The sequence below is a fragment of the Bufo bufo genome, chromosome 10 (assembly GCF_905171765.1).
Source record: "Bufo bufo chromosome 10, aBufBuf1.1, whole genome shotgun sequence".
NCBI lineage: Eukaryota > Metazoa > Chordata > Amphibia > Anura > Bufonidae > Bufo > Bufo bufo.
Genome location: NC_053398.1, coordinates 134,307,399 through 134,327,589, shown reverse-complemented (window position 1 = coordinate 134,327,589; position 20,191 = coordinate 134,307,399). Strand labels below are relative to the sequence as shown.

At 41.9% G+C, this 20,191-nt stretch overlaps 1 protein-coding gene across 3 annotated transcripts in view; it reads left to right on the top strand.

Annotated features, from left to right (window-relative positions):
* ZNF536 (zinc finger protein 536) overlaps positions 1-20,191 on the top strand; it is a 569,889-nt gene that overhangs the window by 49,757 nt on the left and 499,941 nt on the right. The window lies entirely within an intron of this gene.

Genomic DNA, 20,191 nt, shown 5'->3' with positions numbered 1-20,191 from the left:
AGTACAGAGATAATAAACACAGTGATGTCACAGTACAGAGATAATAAACAGTGATGTCACAGTACAGAGATAATAAACACAGTGATGTCACAGTACAGAGATAATAAACACAGTGATGTCACAGTACAGAGATAATAAACACAGTGATGTCACAGTACAGAGATAATAAACACAGTGATGTCACAGTACAGAGATAATAAACACAGTGATGTCACAGTACAGAGATAATAAACACAGCGATGTCACAGTACAGAGATAATAAACACAGTGATGTCACAGTACAGGGATAATAAACACAGCGATGTCACAGTACAGAGATAATAAACACAGCGATGTCACAGTACAGAGATAATAAACACAGCGATGTCACAGTACAGAGATAATAAACACAGCGATGTCACAGTACAGAGATAATAAACACAGTGATGTCACAGTACAGAGATAATAAACACAGTGATGTCACAGTACAGGGATAATAAACACAGTGATGTCACAGTACAGGGATAATAAACACAGTGATGTCACAGTACAGGGATAATAAACACAGTGATGTCACAGTACAGAGATAATAAACACAGTGATGTCACAGTACAGGGATAATAAACACAGTGATGTCACAGTACAGAGATAATAAACACAGCGATGTCACAGTACAGGGATAATAAACACAGCGATGTCACAGTACAGAGATAATAACACAGTGATGTCACAGTACAGGGATAATAAACACAGTGATGTCACAGTACAGAGATAATAAACACAGTGATGTCACAGTACAGGGATAATAAACACAGTGATGTCACAGTACAGAGATAATAAACACAGTGATGTCACAGTACAGGGATAATAAACACAGTGATGTCACAGTACAGAGATAATAAACACAGTGATGTCACAGTACAGGGATAATAAACACAGCGATGTCACAGTACAGAGATAATAAACACAGTGATGTCACAGTACAGGGATAATAAACACAGCGATGTCACAGTACAGGGATAATAAACACAGTGATGTCACAGTACAGGGATAATAAACACAGTGATGTCACAGTACAGAGATAATAACACAGTGATGTCACAGTACAGGGATAATAAACACAGCGATGTCACAGTACAGAGATTTTCAGTTCTGGACTATCAGATGCCAAATTAAAGGAATTTGTCTTGTGTTTTCCACAAATGTTGAGCTACGTAAAAACTTCCATCCCCAGTATGGGCCACACCTGCTATCTTGCTCTCATGGCCTTTGACTTTCCCCTCCCCATCATGTAGAAGATGGAGCAGACAGTCAGGGTCTCACATTGCTGAAGGAGCATCCTCACAATTAGCTGTGAGACATTCGCCATTATACCCTAATTGTTTCCTATGGCTTATATGTCTTCATTTAGCGGTTGATATTCAGATGATCTCCTCTAAAGCAGCCAGCACCCATCTGCTTCGTCAGACACTCCTGGCGCCTATTCATTGCAAAAATAATACATGTCCTAATGACTTCCACAGATTTTGAAATCTCCCTTTTGCAATTGGTCTTGGCAGATTATTTGCAGGTACTTCACTTGCATCTGTTTGCAATTTTGCAAAATGCGGAAGACTTTAATGTGGAGCGCTGCACGAGGGGCCGACGGTAATCTTCCAGTAAGGCTGTCTGTCATCCAGCAGCCCATTCATCAGCCCCGTGTGGGGCATCATCTCGTGAGGTGACTTTCCCTTGCGTCACCTCTAAACAGCAACATCTTACAGTTCCTGAATTATAGATGATTGAGTTCCTTTAATCCGGCATTTGAAATAACTGCCAGACTATCAGATTGTCTGTACTATCAAAGCCAGTCAGTTACAAGAGTCTTCTCTCTTGGTAGTTTCCTCCAATAGGTGGCACTAGAGAGAGACAGCGGCTTCCTTCTTCTGGAGGAGAGCTCATTTGCATATTTCTCCCATGGGGCATTGCAAAACCAGCTGAGTCTCCTCAATTCAAACCAGTGCACCCTGACAGCTTCTGTCTAATTTCTTTCTTTTTTTAAAGCAGTTTGCTAATCCAGAATTTAATAATCTGACACCTATGAGGATCTCATGAATGCCGGATTAAAGGAATCCAGCGTGAAAGCAGGTCTGTTAAAGTGGTGAATACTTGGGGATGCCAACTGGAGGACCCCTATCTATTCCCCCTTATCATCCTAACAGGAGTCCATCCTCGATTACCTACCCCGCCTAAAGAACCTAATAGGATGAGGAAATCCTCATTTAATACCTCCCTGTATCCAAAAAGATGCTATACTAATACCGCCATATACCCTAACAGGGGATCTTAATCTAGCCCTCTCCCATACCTCCATATACCTTAAATAGGACCCTCGTTTTGCAGCCGCCTCTTATAACCTCCATGTATAATGTAATAGGGGCTTTTTATTCGGGAAATCCTATTACCTCCAGCGTTTGAAAGACTAAACTTCATAAAAACATCTTCATTATAAATTTCTAAAAACGTAGTGACACAGTCCACCGTAAAATACCAAAAAGCTACGCGTTTTGAACCCTTGTGTGTCGGTTGTTAGCTCTTTGGTTTTTTTTCTCAGTGGATGTTTTTTTATTATGTGTTATGGATTTTTTTAATGAATTTTAGACTTCCAAGTGCTTTGGAGTTTTTTTTTCCCCCCTCAAGATTGTGCAAGTTCCCAGGACTGAGATTGGGGCCTCTCCATGCGCTTTCATCAACAGAAACGGTGGCATGATGGACATAGCGGCTGAGCTGAACTAGATATTTTTCTAGTTTTTGTATAAGTAACAGCTTGCTGGGTGGGATCTCTGGTTAACTGACAGCTTGTATTTTACATGTGGACCTCCAGAGCATTGAGCTGTAGCCACGTGTAGTTGCTGCTGGGTGACCGCCATGGGGCCGAAAACCACGCCAGCAATGAGGTTTTAGTACAAATTACTGCTATTTTCAAATCAATTGCTAATGGCATGATTTTGTAGGTAGATAGCCACGGGTCGCCAGTCTTTGCAGGGAAAACATACCTGAAAAATCGCACAGCCAGTAGCCGGTAATTTGAAAACCGTGGCATTTTGCGGAACGGAATTGCGGACCCATTCATTTCTATGGGACCGCACTATGTGCTGCCTGGATCCAGAATTGCGGATCCGCACTTCCGGGTCAGCAATTCCGTTCCTGAAAAAAATAGAACATGTCCTATTCTTGTCCGCAATTGCCGACAAGATTAGGCATTTTCTTTTAAGTGCAGTCCGCAAAATGTGGAACGCACATTGCCGGTGTCCGTGTTTTGCGGAACCGTGGATCTGCAAAACACACACGGACGTGTATAGGCTACATGCACACGACCGTTGTGTGTTTTGCGGTCCGCAAATCGCTGATCCGCAAAACACGGATGGCGTCCGTGTGCGTTGCGCAATTTGCGGAACGGCACAAACAGCCTTTAATATAACTGTCCGGACAAGAATAGGACAGGTTATATTTTTTTTTGCGGTGCCACGGAACGGAGCATCGGATGCGGACAGCACACGGAGTGCTGTCCGCATCTTTTGCAGCCCCATTGAAGTGAACGGGTCCGCATCCGAGCCGCAAAAACTGCGGCTCGGATGCGGACTCAAACAACGGCCGTGTGCATGAGGCCTTAAAAGAAGGGATCTGGTCCTGACCTAATCCTTCTCAGTCACACAACTAATGGTCTTTTACAATGTATCAATGTAGATAAAATCTAGCAGAGAATTGTACACACACTGATACATTGTACCAACCCCTCAGCTGTGTGATCACATGATATGACAGTGACAATATAATCACACCTGCACCCCTCATTATTTTCTGATCTACATTTTTCTATTTGCCGCGCCTTTGTTATCTATTACAGCATGCAGTAAATCGGGAAGGTTCGTCAGACGACGGATGATGCGATTTTCTGCGTGTGTCCTTGTTTCATTCACATCACTTTGCTATGTATTGACTTGTAGCACTAAAAGGCCACACATCATGGAATCCGTGCAGCTGGCCAAGCAAGCAAGTGAGCGCGCTCTTAAATGATGCTAATCAGTCCGGAGAGGCCTGCCCTCTGTCCCAATCACCATTCTAAAATTCACATGTGCTGATAACCTGAAATTGAATGTGTCAGTGTGCAGACATGCTGCTGCCGCCGAGGAAGCGGGGGGCCAGCATCGGAGAGACGCAAAGAGACCATTTCTGTTTATTTGTATTTATCTTCATTAAAGGGGGAAAAAAAATCCCCCAGTGAGATCTATCTGCTGGCGGAAGGAGAGGGAAGAGGAAGAGAGAGAAAAATGTTCCGGGGGTGTAAGGGTTAATAGGGCAGTCAGAATATGAATTTATTAATGAATATTCTACAATTTCCACATGAGAGAGAGGTAGGAGAAAAAGAGATATATAGAGATAAATAGATAGATATGAGATGAATAAATATTAGATAGATAGATAGTGGAAAGATACATATGAGGGATATTAGATAGCTAGATAAGAGATAGATTGATAGAAATCTATGAAATAGATAAATCATAGATAGGAGATAGATATTATATCTATCTTATATTCATCCCTCTTTCTATCTACATATATACATTTTGTTGCGGCCTTGTGCTAAAATAAATTTTAAAAAAATATCCAGTTTTCCAATCAAGTCTCTTTTTGGTTGAAGTTGCCAGAAAGAAGCCTCATGAAACCCTCCTGGAATTTGAAAAAAATAAAATAAAGATTTTTAAAAAAGCACCTAAAGGACTCTCAGACTGTGAGAAACAAGATTATCTGATCGTCTGACACCAAAATGGAACTTTTTGACCTCAATGCTAAGTGTCTTGTCTGGAGGAAACCTGTCGCTGTAGGTAAGATAAGGGAAGGAAACAGAACACGACAAGGCAAACAAAACAACTGACTAGGCCCCAAATGCTAGGGAACAAAGGGGTCACCTCCTAGCAATCCCTAAAACACTTTCCCTAAGCTGCTATGCCCATGTGCATATCTCGATGGTAGATATGCACATGCGCACGTACCTAAGACTATAACACACTGAACCAAACCCTCAGCTGTAGGGAAGAGGGAAAGAGACATCCAGCTCCTTCAACATCCGAAGGAGCTAGCGTCACCCTAGAGGCCTAGTAAAAACAGACACAGAAGGGAAAAGGACTTATCTAGAGATGTGTTGGAGCAGACGATCCACCAAACTTTCAGAGCTCACACAAGGCAGAACTATAACCCGCAAAGGCTATAGGGAACGGGAGGAGTAAATAGCCTCACCAATTACCTAAAGAACAACACCTGGGAGGAGGTGGGATTCAGTTCAAACCCACAACACAAACTGTCTGATCGAGTCACGTGCAGCATCTCTGACAGATCTCCTCAGAACACCCACAGGGCAGGGCGTGACAGAACCCTGTCCATCGCCTGCAGGAGCGCACTGCCAATGAGGCGATTGCCTCAGGCGGTGCCACCTATGGAGAAGTGGGGGCAGCGATGGCAGTGCCTTGGGCAATGATCGATTCCATTTAAGTGCTCATCTCTCTATATTCAACTGTATCTCCCTGCTCAGGACAGCGATAAAGTTGAAGAATGCTGTGAATGGAGACAAGAGCGATGCCTCCCTCCCCCGCCATTCCCTCTGATAGGCTTCAGGCCCAGTGGCTGTAGCCTATCAGAGGCCGGCGCACCTATCGGACGTTTATGACCTATCCTATTGATAGGCCATAAATGTTCAGATGGGAAATATCCCTTTAAGGAAAAATGCAAACCCAAAGTAATACAAGACTTCATTACACATCTGTCTGCCTCTATATATATGATAAACCTCTCTGCGCATATGTATATGACTCCCAATATGTCCATAAACGCCTGAATACATTTATCCGACTGTGAAGTGAGAACGAAGAAGGAAAAAAAGAGATTTCTGGTTAAATAATCAGTGTGTGTCTGACAACAGAATCAGTTTTCGAGGAGCAAAAATGCAGAAAGCTATTTGGAGATGGCTCCTCGTAGTTGTCAGCTTTTATTATGCAGGAAGGTGTCATGTTTGTTGCGTAGCTGAGTGCAGATGGCGCGGTGGAAGGGATGGATCACTAATTTTAACAATGATTAATGAACAGAGATAGAAAATGAATTACATTGGACCAGCGCAGGAAAGAAATATTTTTTTTCAAAAATTTTGACTCGTCTGCCGCGCCGGTCGCTGTAAATGATTTTCAGGGAATCTATATGTCGTCAACAGCTGACTGCTTTTCCCATTATATCTGGTTTTCTCCTTCCCCAGGTCTTGTGTATTTCTGCGTTATTAAAGGAGGATAATTTCCAAATACAAATATCTTGTGAATGTCGGAGATGTATGGAGAAGCCCCTAGAACAATAATGGGCGGCCGGCGCTTTGTCATAACCAGCGCTGGACTGTTCCACCGCTCCTTCTGGATTGACACTCAGACGACTCTGAGGTTTCAGAACTAACTCGTGTTGTTATGATTTTACCGCAAATGTGTTGACAAACAACAGTCGATGAAACCAAAAAAAATTAGCAAAAATAAGAAAGCGCAGGGTGTGGAATTTTCCATGATATTAGGCGATTATTTGCTTAAAGGGAACCTGCCACCTTCTACATCTGCGGGCGGCGTGTTGCACAGCTGAAGGAGCCGAGCAGATTGATATACAGGTTTGTGGGAAAAGATTCAGTATAACTTGTGTGTAATTAATTTTATCTCTCTGCTCTTTCGATGATGAGGAGTCCAGTGGGCGGGCACTGATAGGAACGGCAACCAATAAGAGACAAGTTCTACAGAATCATAAATCAATCTGTTCAGCTCCTCCTGCTCTATAACGTGCTGCCTGTACATCAAACACTATCGTCAGTGTAAGGCCTCTTGCACACAAACGTATTTTCTTTCCGCTTCCGTTCCTTTCTTTTTTGCGGACCGTATGCGTAACCATTCACTTTAATTGGTCCGCAAAAACAACGGAAGGTACCTCGTGTGCATCCCATTTCCGTATTTCCGTTCAGCAAAAAAGTAGTGCATGTCCTATTATTGTCCGCAAACCACGGTCCAGGGCCCCATTCAAGTCAATGGGTACTCAAAAAATACGGGACGCACACGGAACGCATCCGTATGTCATCTGTATTTTGCGGATGCATACTATAGAAATGCTAAGCCCATCCCATATTGCTCATGTGTTAATAAGTTACTGTTTCCGTTTCCAATCCGCAAAAAACAGATCACATACGGAAACCATACGGATATGTTTTGTGGAATAACGGAACGGAAGAGGATTTAAATCGGAGGGGAAAAAAAACTCAGACACGGAACAATGGATCCGTGAAAAACGGACTGCAAAACAAGAACGGTCGTGTGCATGAGCCCTAAGGCTACTTTCACATCTGCATTTTTGCTGTCCGGTTTTGAGATCCAGCAGGGGATCTCAAAACCACAGCAAAACGCTTCCGTTATGATAATACAACCGGCTGCATCCATTCTGAAATTACGAAACCGTTGACTTACAGTGGTTTTAATGTTGGATCCGTTTGTTTTTTTTGGTGCCGGATCCGGCTTCTTCAGTTTCCCATGCCCCCACACAAAAACACTGTTTGCGGCGGTTTTGTGTCCAGCATGGGAACGCTACAAACCAGAACGGAATGCATTCTGGTGCGCTCTATTCCGGTTTGTTCAGTTTTGTCCCCTTTCACTGTCAAAACGGAAGCGTTGTGCTGCGGTTATGAGACCCTGTGCCGCATCCCAAAACCGGACAGCAGAACGCAGATGTGAAAGTAGCCTAGGATTTTCCATCACACACCACCCCTTTAAACTGAGAGCTGGGGGATAATGCAGCCGGAGAAGGGGTGGTGACGCGTCCTGAGTCCTCTGTGAAATCCGTACATAGGTACATGGATTGTCCGACTGGGACAACCCCTTTAACTAGTTGAGGGGTTCCACTATGGGCTAACCATGGCATAAAATTATTTGTAATCAGATGTAGCAGATAGCAGTGGCCCCTGTGCCTTGTTTCCTGAGAGCCCCAAAACTCCCTTTGCCATATAAAATACCAACAATCTGCCTTTAGGGCGGGGATGTTCCAGGTTTGAAAAAAAATGGTTGCACCTTCCAAAAACAGCACCGCACTTGTGCTCAGGTGGTTTGTGATATTGCAGCTCATACACATTTACTTCTGGAGCTAAGCTGCAATACCAGAGACAACCCCATGGACAGGTGGCGCTGTTGCTAGAAGAAAGCCTCCTTGCATTCTAATTCTTGAGCTCTCCTTTAAATGAGATACTATAGCCTAGGGAGACTATTTTTGGGTGCACCACTTTTGGTTTGAGCAATGGTCAGTGATGAGGGTGGACTTGGCGGGTCAGTTTGGTAACCCTTAAAGGGAAACGAAACGTAAAATTCTGTCTCATGTGCATTAACTTTAGGGATGAATGTGATGGCTAATACTCCCTGTTATCAGCAACTCCAGGGGACAAGTGAACGTAATACTAATATAATAGTTCAGATCCCAGCTGTCAGTGTATTGGCCCCTTCAGAGTGGGGCTCGGGATATCATGCAAGGTATCCGTCACCTTGGAGGGGGCGCTTACTTTTGTCTTACGTCTAAGCCTCTTTCTCTCTAGCTGTATAGGAGGTAAATCACCCGGACAAGGAGCAGAAAGCGGCTTCCAGTGAATGTGTCTGCGCCGCACACAGTAGTGTCATCTGGAATCCATTACTGCGGAGGTAATATCCCTATATACCAGGCGATTACTGTAATCAGAATCTCATGGATCTCCCAGGACCGCCGGCGACAACGCGCACATTCTCACTGGTTTTTTATTTTCCTCACAACTAATTTCTCTTCAGTTAAAATAAATAATTGAGTCCTGACAAAGACGTCTTATTATTCCCCAAATCCGAGGACCTTCACTGCGGATAAAGCCAGCGAGGTCAGCGGAGCGCAAAATCAGGCGGATAATTACATTTCAGATTTAATTGTGCTGCAGACGAGTATTGATAGGAGTCAGAATAGAGGGACACTACAGATTATATCTCCTATCTATCTATTATCTATCTCTTCTATCTATCTATCTATCTATTATCTATCTATCTATCTATCTATCTATCTATCTATCTATTATCTATCTATCTATCTATCTATCTATCTATCTATCTATCTATCTAATATCTATCTATCCATTATCTATCTATTATCTATCTATCTATCTATCTCTCTATCTATCTATTATCTATCTATCTATCTATCTATCTATCTATCTATCTATCTATCTATCATCTATCTATCTATCTATCTATCTATCTATCTATTATCTATCTATCTATTATCTATCTATCTCTTCTATCTATCTATCTATCTATCTATCTATCTATCTATCTATCCATCTATCTCCTATCTATCTATTATCTATCTATCTATTATCTATCTATCTATCTATCTATCTATCTCCTATCTATCTATTATCTATCTATCTATCTATCTATCTCCTATCTATCTATTATCTATCTATCTATTATCTATCTATCATCTATCTATCTATTATCTATCTATCTATCTCTTCTATCTATCTATCTATCTATCTATTATCTATCTATCTATCTATTATCTATCTATCATCTATCTATCTATTATCTATCTATTATCTATCTATCTATCTATCTATCTATCTATCTATCTATTATCTATCTATTATCTATCTATCTATCATCTATCTATCTCATATCTATCTATCTATCATCTATCTATCTCCTATCTATCTATCTATCTATCTATCTATCTATCTATCTATCTATCTATCTATCTCATATCTATCATCCATCCACCCTTCCCATATATATCTATCAAGCAATCACTTGTCTATCTATCCGTCTGTCCTTCTCATATCTGTTTGTCTCCTTTCTCGGAGGTTTGGAGCACTGCGCAGTTGTTTTGGTCCTGACCTGCACTTCTTGCCACCACCTATAGACAAAGGTGCCACAGTTTTCTGGGGAAAAAAGAAGGCAGGTCCTTTTTGTAATCTCATGCAACTCCTTTCAAAGAGCAAGGAGGGGGAAGCCTTGAGGGAGGGTGGACAAGTCTATAGCGTGACTTTGGGCTGGAGGGACCTTGGCTTTTCCCCCTGTTGTTTTTGGCAGTGCACTTGAATAGCTGCAGTGCTTGGAATTCCCTTGTAAGCATCAGAGGTGGCCTGAGCCGCGGCCGCCTCCACACAGACGAAGCATGGCTGGAGGTCAGGGAGCGGGGTAATCTTACCTCCAGCCTGAACTCCAGATACTCAAAGGTCTTCACTTGTTGGAGGCCTCAAGGACTTAAAGGGATTTTCCAGTTTTATGTAAATGGTCTTGAATTGTTGTATGATTCCGTTCAATACCATAACAGTTCAAGATCTCTGTTTGCTGTTTATTCTGAAATCTGTGGCTGAACTAAATCTCAAGATCTAGATCCTCTCTGAAGGAAGCTGCACAAATCTCTGCTACATTGTATCAGTCTAGAGTCCAAGAGGTTTTGCACAGTGGATTGTGTTTACCAGATACAATTGTGGCAAACACTCAGCTGTGAGAAGAACTAGGTTTGTTGTTCCCTACGGTACTTTATTTTCGTATTAAATATTTTTATTCACCTGCAGCAAGTAGAGGTCTTGAAAATTATGCAGAATTAAAATGTTACGTATATTTAACAGTTGCAGAATTTTTCATTTGGGTTTAAAATTTGTTGCCTTCTGTAGTTTTCACAAGCGTAATATGGATGCATTTGTTCACCCCTATTATGACCGTAACGTGACCACACGCCTTGTCGGTTTGAACCATTATAACCGTGGTAAGACCGGGACTTTCAGTTATAATATGGATACACAAGGACGCCCCTGTGAAACTAGGCTTCTTGTTACATGCTGCAGTACCACTTTTCACCACAGCAATGAATACTGTCCATAGACACCAATACAAAAGCGCCCCCACACCAATTGGGGATGAGATTTTACTCAAAGAACTGGTCATTGAATTACATTATTTTAGGTATGCAGTCTCAGCCTGCTGAGCAGACTACAAATGATCAATTTCCTGGAAAAAGCTGAGCTGTCCCTTTAAATCTTTCAAGTTTTAGGAATTATTATGGGACTTATCACTTTTTGTACAAATTATTTTTAGGCTACTTTTTACAATTTCTTGGCTATCAGCGGCACATTGAATTTGGAAGCTAACATGCACGTGTCGTCTCCAGCACATTTTGCCGCACACACCCTGGATGATGAATATTGGAATCACAGTGAGACATTTTGCATTTGCTGTGTAGTCACAACACCTTTATCAGATTCGTTTCCAGAAGTAACACATGTGACTGCTCTTTCATTTGTGTGGATATTCTGGCTGCAAAATGAGCCAAAACTCAGTTTTTTTTCCCCTGGTAACATCTGCAGTTTAATATTCAAAACCTTTTCTTTGCTGACGCCATGCGGCACATTTTGATATATGTTAAAAAGTGGATGGTATAATCAGAAAGTGAGATACAAGTTATCAGCCGCAGATGAGACAGAGAGAGAAGTTCTACAGATCTGGGCATCCGTGATACGATTTTGTGAAGATCCAGTTATTTCATGCAGAGATTGCTCAGTATGATGTGAAGCCACATGTTGGACTAAGGCCTCATGCACACGATCGTATGTATTTTGCGGTCCGCAAAAAATATAGATGACGTCCGCGTGCATTCCGTATTTTGCGGAACGGAACAGCTAGTCCCTAATCGAACAGTACTACCTTTGTCCGTAATGCGGACAATAATAGGACATGTTCTATTGTTTTGCGGAACGGACATACGGAAGCGGAATGCACATGGAGTAACTTCTGTTTTTTTTACGGACCCATTAAAATGAATGGTTCTGTATGCGGTCCGCAAGAAAAACAGAACGGATATGGAAAGAAAATAAGTTTGTGTGCATGAGGCCTTAAAGGGACACTCCAGGCGAAATCGATTTTAGTGCAGACCCTGAGGGGCCAAGCATGTAACAGGAAATTTTTTTGGGCGTCCTTTGAATCCCTGTATCATGTTCCGCCCCCTTAGGTCAGGCACTAGGAAAAACTGTGTGTAAATTTAGTGTGAAAAATGTCTAGGATTTAAGTCATTTCATAGTTGATAATTAGGTATGTGCATTATTAGTTTAGATCTACGGAATTATCATCACTGATGTGACCAGCTGTTAATAAGTGGAAATCTCCCAGATGTTCTTATTTGAAATTCAGATCACTGTTTTTCAGGCAATGAATGATTTATTGTTGGTAAATCATAGAAATGTGAGAATCTCTTTTAATTCAACAATTTTATGCTTTTCCCAGTTTAAAAATTCACAGCTTACTCCTTAGTCAGCTCCTCTGGGGTGTGGCATTAAGGGCTGGCCTGGACACCTCCCCCCCTGACCTGCCTATGAGGAGCCATAAAGGAGGTTTTGCAATTATTTGTAATATCTGCTCTGACTTCTTTATGTAGTTGACCAACTGATGACCACATGAGGACATGAAGACAGAGATCACAAATTTCTTCACTACAGAAAAAAAAAGATCTCAAAAAGAAACAAGTGTATTCTCCTGTTCGGTCTTGTTTTACATTCACTGGTATATATTGGTCAAGGTCTGTTTGCCTATTCACTAATTGGAGAGGTGTTTTCCTTTATTTCTTGCATGGGACTGACAGTAATTGAGACTGATCTGTGTAAATGCCTTTACTGGCATCACTGTGATCTTTGGCTGATAAAAATCTTCATTCCCCTCCCCCCGATGAATTTAGTACACTCACAAAGCTCATACCACAAGCACATATATTACAGAGATACTCCAGTCATTTCATCACCGACCTTGAGACTAAACCCATTAGTACATACTATCAAAATAACAAGGGGCGGGATATATGTTGTTGTCTTATTATATATTGGGGCAGATTTCCAGGCCCCTTGGAATGTGTCATGGTGGTCAAATTGGTTGTAATTCAGGTTATCTAGAATTTAACTTAAAATTGTCTAAATAGATGTTCGATCCCCATGAAGAGTTCCTCTCAATGACTTTAGTTGACAGGGGATTCTATAATTTTGGGGGGAAGGACTCTTTAAGTAGACTTTTAGGCAAGGTTTGGTTGACACTTTATTGATATTGAAGATGACTGCCGTTGAATTGTATTTTTGAGATTTTATATAGTTGGGAGAGGTTTGTGTTACTGTTTTGACAGATGTCATTGTGAATTAGAGATTGCCTATACAGCTGCTCTTCCTTCTGCTTCATCACAAGGTGGACAGACCTTGTAGACTAAACACATCCACAGCTCTTCAAAGGTTACAAATAATCATAGAGTTTACTTGGCTTGTACCAGCCCTGGAGAGCATTGGTCTTCTTATCCATATGGCTTCTGTCGATGAAAAATATATTTCATGGCTGATGACATTGTTTAGAAAAGGTCTTTCTATTGCCACCTAGAAAATCTTAAACATATTTTCTTTTGGTCTTTGGTAGGTTATTGAGAACTGGCATTCTTAGTGTAAAGAAGAGACCATAGCCAAAGATTATTCCCAACCCTTGAGCTAGCTCATGACAACCTTTGGTGGTCCCAGAAATTTGGTAAGATATAAGACCAACAAGACCTTTATTTGTTTGCTTAGGACCAAGACAAGCTGGAAAAATCTCTATATGGGCTCCAAAGTACATAGTATAATTATTGTTCCCATCTATTCCAGGCCAAGAAATAAAGGCTTCACGTTACACACCACTCTAATTTGTCATCAAATTGCTATTGCCTAGTATAATTTTTGCCCCAGTTGCAGTGCAATATTGAGGTTGTCTTATCAGAACACCCCTTTTCAATATTTCCAGTTGGCACATATTAACCTGGACGGGAAGTTGGAAGACTTGATGAAGTCATTTCTTGACATGGTGCCCATCATTTATCATGGGCACCATGTAATACATTTCTCTGCCATATCACTAAAAGGGGACTTTGTGGGCATCTGTAGCAAGGGGCCTCAGTAACCAGACCTGGGGTGATCAGTTGATCTCCATATAGAATGCTTTTTGAGGAGGGGTTACCATGGTAAGACAACCTCTTGAACATGGAGGTTTATGAAATTTTAGCATGCCTCTTAAGTACCCTCCTGGAGAACATCATGCTCAATATATGGGGCCCATTGAAAAACAAGAGGCTGGTTACCAACTTGTCCAAATATTTCCAGTAATTTGTGTCCTTAGCCTGATGTCCCTTCGTCCTCCTCTTGAGGGTAATGTCTTTATATGTCTATGGCATCCTTGCCGTGGTTCTTTGAGTTCCTTCCGCTGATACTTTATATACAATCTGTCCAACGTCTCCATAAATCTCTTTGGGCAGTATCTCGGAACGACACAAATTTGTTTTATCATCTGAGCCACCAAACAACACTAATTGCATCATAGCAGTCCGTACGGCAAGCTGCGAACTCTTGACAAATGAGGCCCCTACCCTGGTGCTCCGCCATTGACGCGAGCTACCTGTCATCTTTCTACCAGGTAAATAACTGATTGTTGACCTTCCCGGGGCACCGTCACTTTCCTAATCAGATCCTGAAATCTGTGTAACAACACTTCATTTATTTGATAGACAAAAGAACAATTGCACTTGAAGTAATGTGATTTCTAAATAGACATTGCCTGTCAAAAAATAAATGCATTAGAAGTAAAATGTAGCTCAAGGAGACAATTAGCAAACAGAGGTGACACTTTTAACAGGTGCACCTATTATTCCCGAAGCTCATGGCAATATATTCACATCTTTAGGCTGATGGAAGATCATGTGACAGTTTGGTGAATTATCCATCTACATCTTCTGACTGATGGAGGCTCCTGCTGCAGTTTTCAGATCATCTCAAAATGCATCTCACAAATTATATGGTAGCTGTTAAAATGCAGATTTTTTTTTTCTCGAAGAACAATGGCGTGCCAACTCTGTCTCCAGATTCCATAAAGTGCTATAGACCGTTTGAATATGCTATTTGCAAGGGCTGTTAAGAATGTGACAATTTGGTGTGCTATGTGATAACTCCCCTCCCTCCATCCCTTGTTGTGGTGACTCTTCTATATGCCGGATCTCTTCTTTTGTCTTATCGGTGGGGTTACAGGGTTTAGGATTTAGTCATTTTAAGGATTTCTGAACCTACTATACAAGGAATGGACAATATAAATGATCCCACCTCATGATTATGGGGGCCCGGATCTTTCTAGACCTTCTGTCAACTTGTTGAAAAACCATATGGTCAACCTCTCGTCAAGGGGCAATGACTACCACCCAACTTACAACAAATGGAGATAACGCTGTTATCTGCAACAAACCACATCTCAATGCCTTGTGCCTAATATTGCAGCATGGGGTCCTTGAAGAGAATGGAGCTGAGCTGTAATACCACTCACAACCTGTGGAAAGGTGTGACGCTGTTCTCAGAAAAAAAAATCAGCCATGTTTTTCTAAAACCTAGTGTCTCTAGTTCTTCTTGACCCTTATTTAATATGTGCTGTTGGGGGTTGGAAGTAATACAGAAGGTTGGAATTTTCTGTCGAATTCTCTTTTTACCTCAAAATACATGGGTCCAGGGGTATGTGGCAGCTACTGATTTCTCTTTGCTTCTGTAGATTTAGCATAGAATTTCAGATTTGTCAATTTTGTTTGGCCAGAACACATTTCGTCTGAACGTTCTAGAATGTCTTCAACCGACCCTCTTATCCTTCTTGCATTCCCTAGTTGCACTTTTTATAGAAAGCGAAGGGATTCACGAGCAATGGGTGCTGGATGGTTAACAGTTCCATTAGCCTCTGTGATTCAGATAGAAGCAGCTGCATCATTAACTCTGTGCTATCCTTCATCCGGCAGATATTATAGATGCAACATGCCATTTATCCCGGGCTTAGGTGTAGTGATGCTGGTTAAACATCTTAACTGCTCTTTGATTGAGGATTGATAGGTTGCAAATTGCCCTGTAAATCTGGCCACAGGGTGTTGAAAACACATCCATTGTCTTCACCCTATTTACTCTGCACTTTGATTTGCTTGAAATAATTATTATGCTGTTATAAGTAAAAAAAAAAAAAAAAAATTGTCACTGTCATAATTTGCCTTCTTGTCTTTCCTCGATACAAATGGAGCCGGGCAGAGTTCATCAGTTTCTGAGCTGCAAAATGACTCGATACAGCCCCATAAAAAATGGCTGTATAGAAGAGGGGTGTACATACATAAAACGAGTACAGTAAGAATGAACAAGATAAGTTATAAGGTGGTAAAGTAGACGAGAGGACCTGTCCACGAGGGATTACAATCTACAAGGATGGGGGCAGGATTCAGTAGGTGGCAGAATGGTTACTGTTGATTGTAGGGTTGTCTGAAGAGGAGGTTTTTCAGGCACAGGAGAAAGCTTGGAGACGATTTTGGGAAGAACAGATAAGAGTAGAGTAGAGAAGGTGGTCTTGTGAGAATTGGAGATTGTATGGGAAGGTATCGGGAAATCAGATGTATGGAGGGGACAGGTTGTGGACGGCCTTGTATGTCATAGTTAGTGTTTTGTACTGGATTCTCTGGGCAATGGGGAGCCAGTGAAGGGATTGGCAGAGAGAAGAGAGATGTTGAGGAGAGAAAAGATGTAGGCTAAAGAAGTTGAGGATAGATTAGAGGGGTGGGAGAGTGCTAGGAGCCACAGAGGAGGATGATACAGTAGTCTAAGCGGGAGATGATGAGGACATGTACAAGCATTTTTGTAGGCTCCAGTTCGAGGAATGTGTGGATCTGAGAGCTACTTTTGAGTTGGAGGCGGCAGGAGATGTAAAGGGCTTTGATGTATTGTTTGAAGAAAAGAGCAGAATCATCGGTTCTCCCAAGGCAGAAGACTTGTAGGACCAGGGAGATCGTGTAGCGGAATGTAGCAGTGGTGACCTTTAGAGTCACATAAAGATATGCCTCAAACATAAAATAACTGTCCGAGCCTTTAACCAACAGTACGGTCTACAATTGTGCCTGGTCAGCCTAAAGATTCTTTCCATATAGGTGAACAGTGAAGATGCGCAGAAAAGCCTGATTTAGAGTAGACCTTTAAGAAGAAGCACTCATTAAGAGAGAGGTTGTAATTAAGGGTTCAAAGGTTGCAGTCTCACCCGCTCTCTCGAATGCCACTGTTGGTTATGGCCAAGGTAAAGCTTTTGTACTGGGGTTTAGAAGATCCAGGCTGTGCTTCTGGTCACCAACTAAGGGGTTTCTTCAATTTTGTAGCTAGAGGGCCACCATTTACCCTTTAAAGACAGTACAACTAGCCGTATTTGGTGAAGAATGATATGAATTATGTAAAATGCCAATTTGTCTTATGTCTTTAGTATTTGGTTCTTTTGTCATGTAAATATCTTTGTTGTAATAATTAGTGTATACGTGACTAATGAACGTGAGGCCTCCAAGTACCATGGGTACCCATAGACAGTCAAGAGTGATTCAAATACCAGGGTCAGCTATACATAATCCTCGGAAGGCTTCCAAATACCAAGAACAGCCATGGACAGTCTCCTGGAGGCCTCAAAGTATTGACAACATGTAGACAGGCTTACTTACAAATACCGAGAACTGACATAGTCTTCTGGAGGCATCTAGGTATCAAGCTCAGCTGTATATAATCTTATGAAGGCTTCCACATAACAAGTACAGTCATATACAGTCTTCTGAAAGCCTCTAAGTATAAAGTGCAGCCATAGACAGTCTTTTGAAGGTCTCTAAGCACCAAGATCAGCCATGGACAGTCACCTGGAGGCATCAGAGTACCAAGGTAGCTATAGATGGTATTCTGAAAGCCTAAGTGCCAACGTCAGTCATAGACAGTTTTCTGGAGGCTTCCAAGTACCATGTTCGGACATATATACATACATGCTTCTGGATGTATCTAGGTAAAAAGTCCAATTTTGTGCCTTATCAAGGGGTTCCAAGCATTGGCATGGCCCAATGCTCTAAATCATCATTGTATGAGGCCATAAAATTGGCCCATTTATGGTCACCATAATGGAAGAAAGACTACTAAAACCAAAGTATACTTGGGTTAATTACTGCACTACTGGTAGGCCAGATGGACATTTCATAATGTTAACAGCTGGAGATTTGGAAAGTCTGGAGGAAATTTTATACAAGGGGAGATATGAGCATTTTTGAAATTCCTAATAGAAAACAATGTTCTTCAGGACCTAAAAATACCTTTAGCCACCTCTGCTGAGGCAAATGTCCAGGTCCTCACAATGACATGCATAAATTAGTGCTTTAATTTGTGTTTGAATTAAAGTAAAGTACATCCATGGTTAATCCAATCTGCGTCTTTTTCAAGTGAATCTATAGCTGTGCTTCCTGCCCCATAATTACCTCGGTACGTATGCACGACATGAGTATAGGGTGTACTGTAAAATGTAAAATAATTACAGCTGATTTGAATCTTGCAAAATGTGATTGAAATTAAGATGAGTAAATGAAGTCACAGGCGCATCTCATAATTTACATGTTGGAAGAGAGAGAATATAAACTTAGTTGATCACTTAAGGACCTGTTTATCAGGCACGCTTTATTAATGCATACGTTCGGATTTGGTTGTTTTTAGATGTTGAATCTTTATAAAGGTCTGAGAATCCAGCAGCTGTCTGGAAGTGAGTATATGGTATTGTCACGGACATTCCCGCGACAGGTGGCAGGAGATCGGTGAGACTGGCAACATGTGGTTTGATCTGACATGTTTTCTGTTTGGATCAAATGACGTCTGTGTTGTTTCTGGTGCTTTCTGCACCTTCTTTCCCCAGGTGTGGCCATTAGGGTCATTTAACCTTCTCTATTTATAGTTGTTTCTCCCACTATGCTATGCGGTTTATAGCTTCAGTTTGAGTTGTGGATAGCTGTTGTGTGGATCTCGGCTGAGTTCCTGGTGCTGCCAGAGCCAGTTGAAGTTAAGTGTTTTCTTTCCCTTTTGTATTTTGTTTGGGTTATTTTGTGTGTTGCATTTCCTTGTCATTTGTATTAAGGCCTGAGGGTGACTCCTGTTCGTCGTTCCTTTTGGAGGAACAGGTTGTCTCAGTCCTGACATTAGTACCAGGGTCTTATAGGGTGTGTTAGGGCATTAAGTATTCCTGTGTATGAACTCCCCTACCTCTGGGGTCTGTTCATACTGGTAGTTAGTCAGGACTTTGATTAGGGTTTTACTAGGAGGTGTCCATCTCCTTTCCCTAGTTTCCAGGCCTTATTCCCTCAACCTTTTCCTTCCTATGTTCAGTGTGGTGTTTCCCTCCCACACCCGAACATGACATTATAAACCGCCAAAACCGTCATTTTTTTGTTGTCTCAGTACAGCCATGGATCCTATTTCTGCACTGGCTGGACAGCTGCAGGGGCTGTCTTTGGAGGTAGCTGACCTCGGCACGACCATCTCGCAGATTCAGAGACCACAGGCTGCTGGTCCTAGTGGTGGTTCCCAGGCCTGTCTCAAACCTAAAGTTGCCCTCCCGGACAGATAATTTCTTTTTATTAGGTAAGCGCGCAAATTGTATTTTAGGCTACGTCCACATTCATCTTGGGATAAGATTCAGAGAGTTGGTGTGGTTATTTTGTTGCTTAAAGGGGACGCTCAGTCATGGGCTTTTTCTCTGCCGACCAGATCGCAGTGTCTCTGGTCGGTGGATGAATTTTTCAAAGCTCTGGGTCTCATCTATGATGACCCGGATCAGACCTCCCTGGCCGAGACCAAGATACGTGGCCTTCATCAGGGAGAGCGTTCTGCTGAGATCTATTGCTCGGAGTTTAGGAGGTGGGCTATGGATACTGAGTAGAACGATCCGGCTCTCCGTAGTAAGTTCTGCCAGGTATTATCAGGGAGGTTGAAAGACGCTTTGGACTTTCATGAGAATCCTGAGTCTCTGGAAGCCGCTATGTCTCTTGCAGTAGGCATTGATATACGCCTGAGAGAGAGATCTAGGGGCCCCCACTCTCACAACGTACTATCACAAAACATATCATCTTCCTCTGACACTTTGGGTGAAGATACTCCTAGGTTTATGTCTGGGGACGAACCCATGCAATTAGGGGGAGCTACTCCTGGATATGCTTTTAAGCGTATTAGTCGTAGGAAGGGAGTGTGTTTTTTCTGCGGACAAAAGTGACACTTTATCGATGTATATCCATGCATTCAGCATCAAAAAGAAAAAAAAAGGGT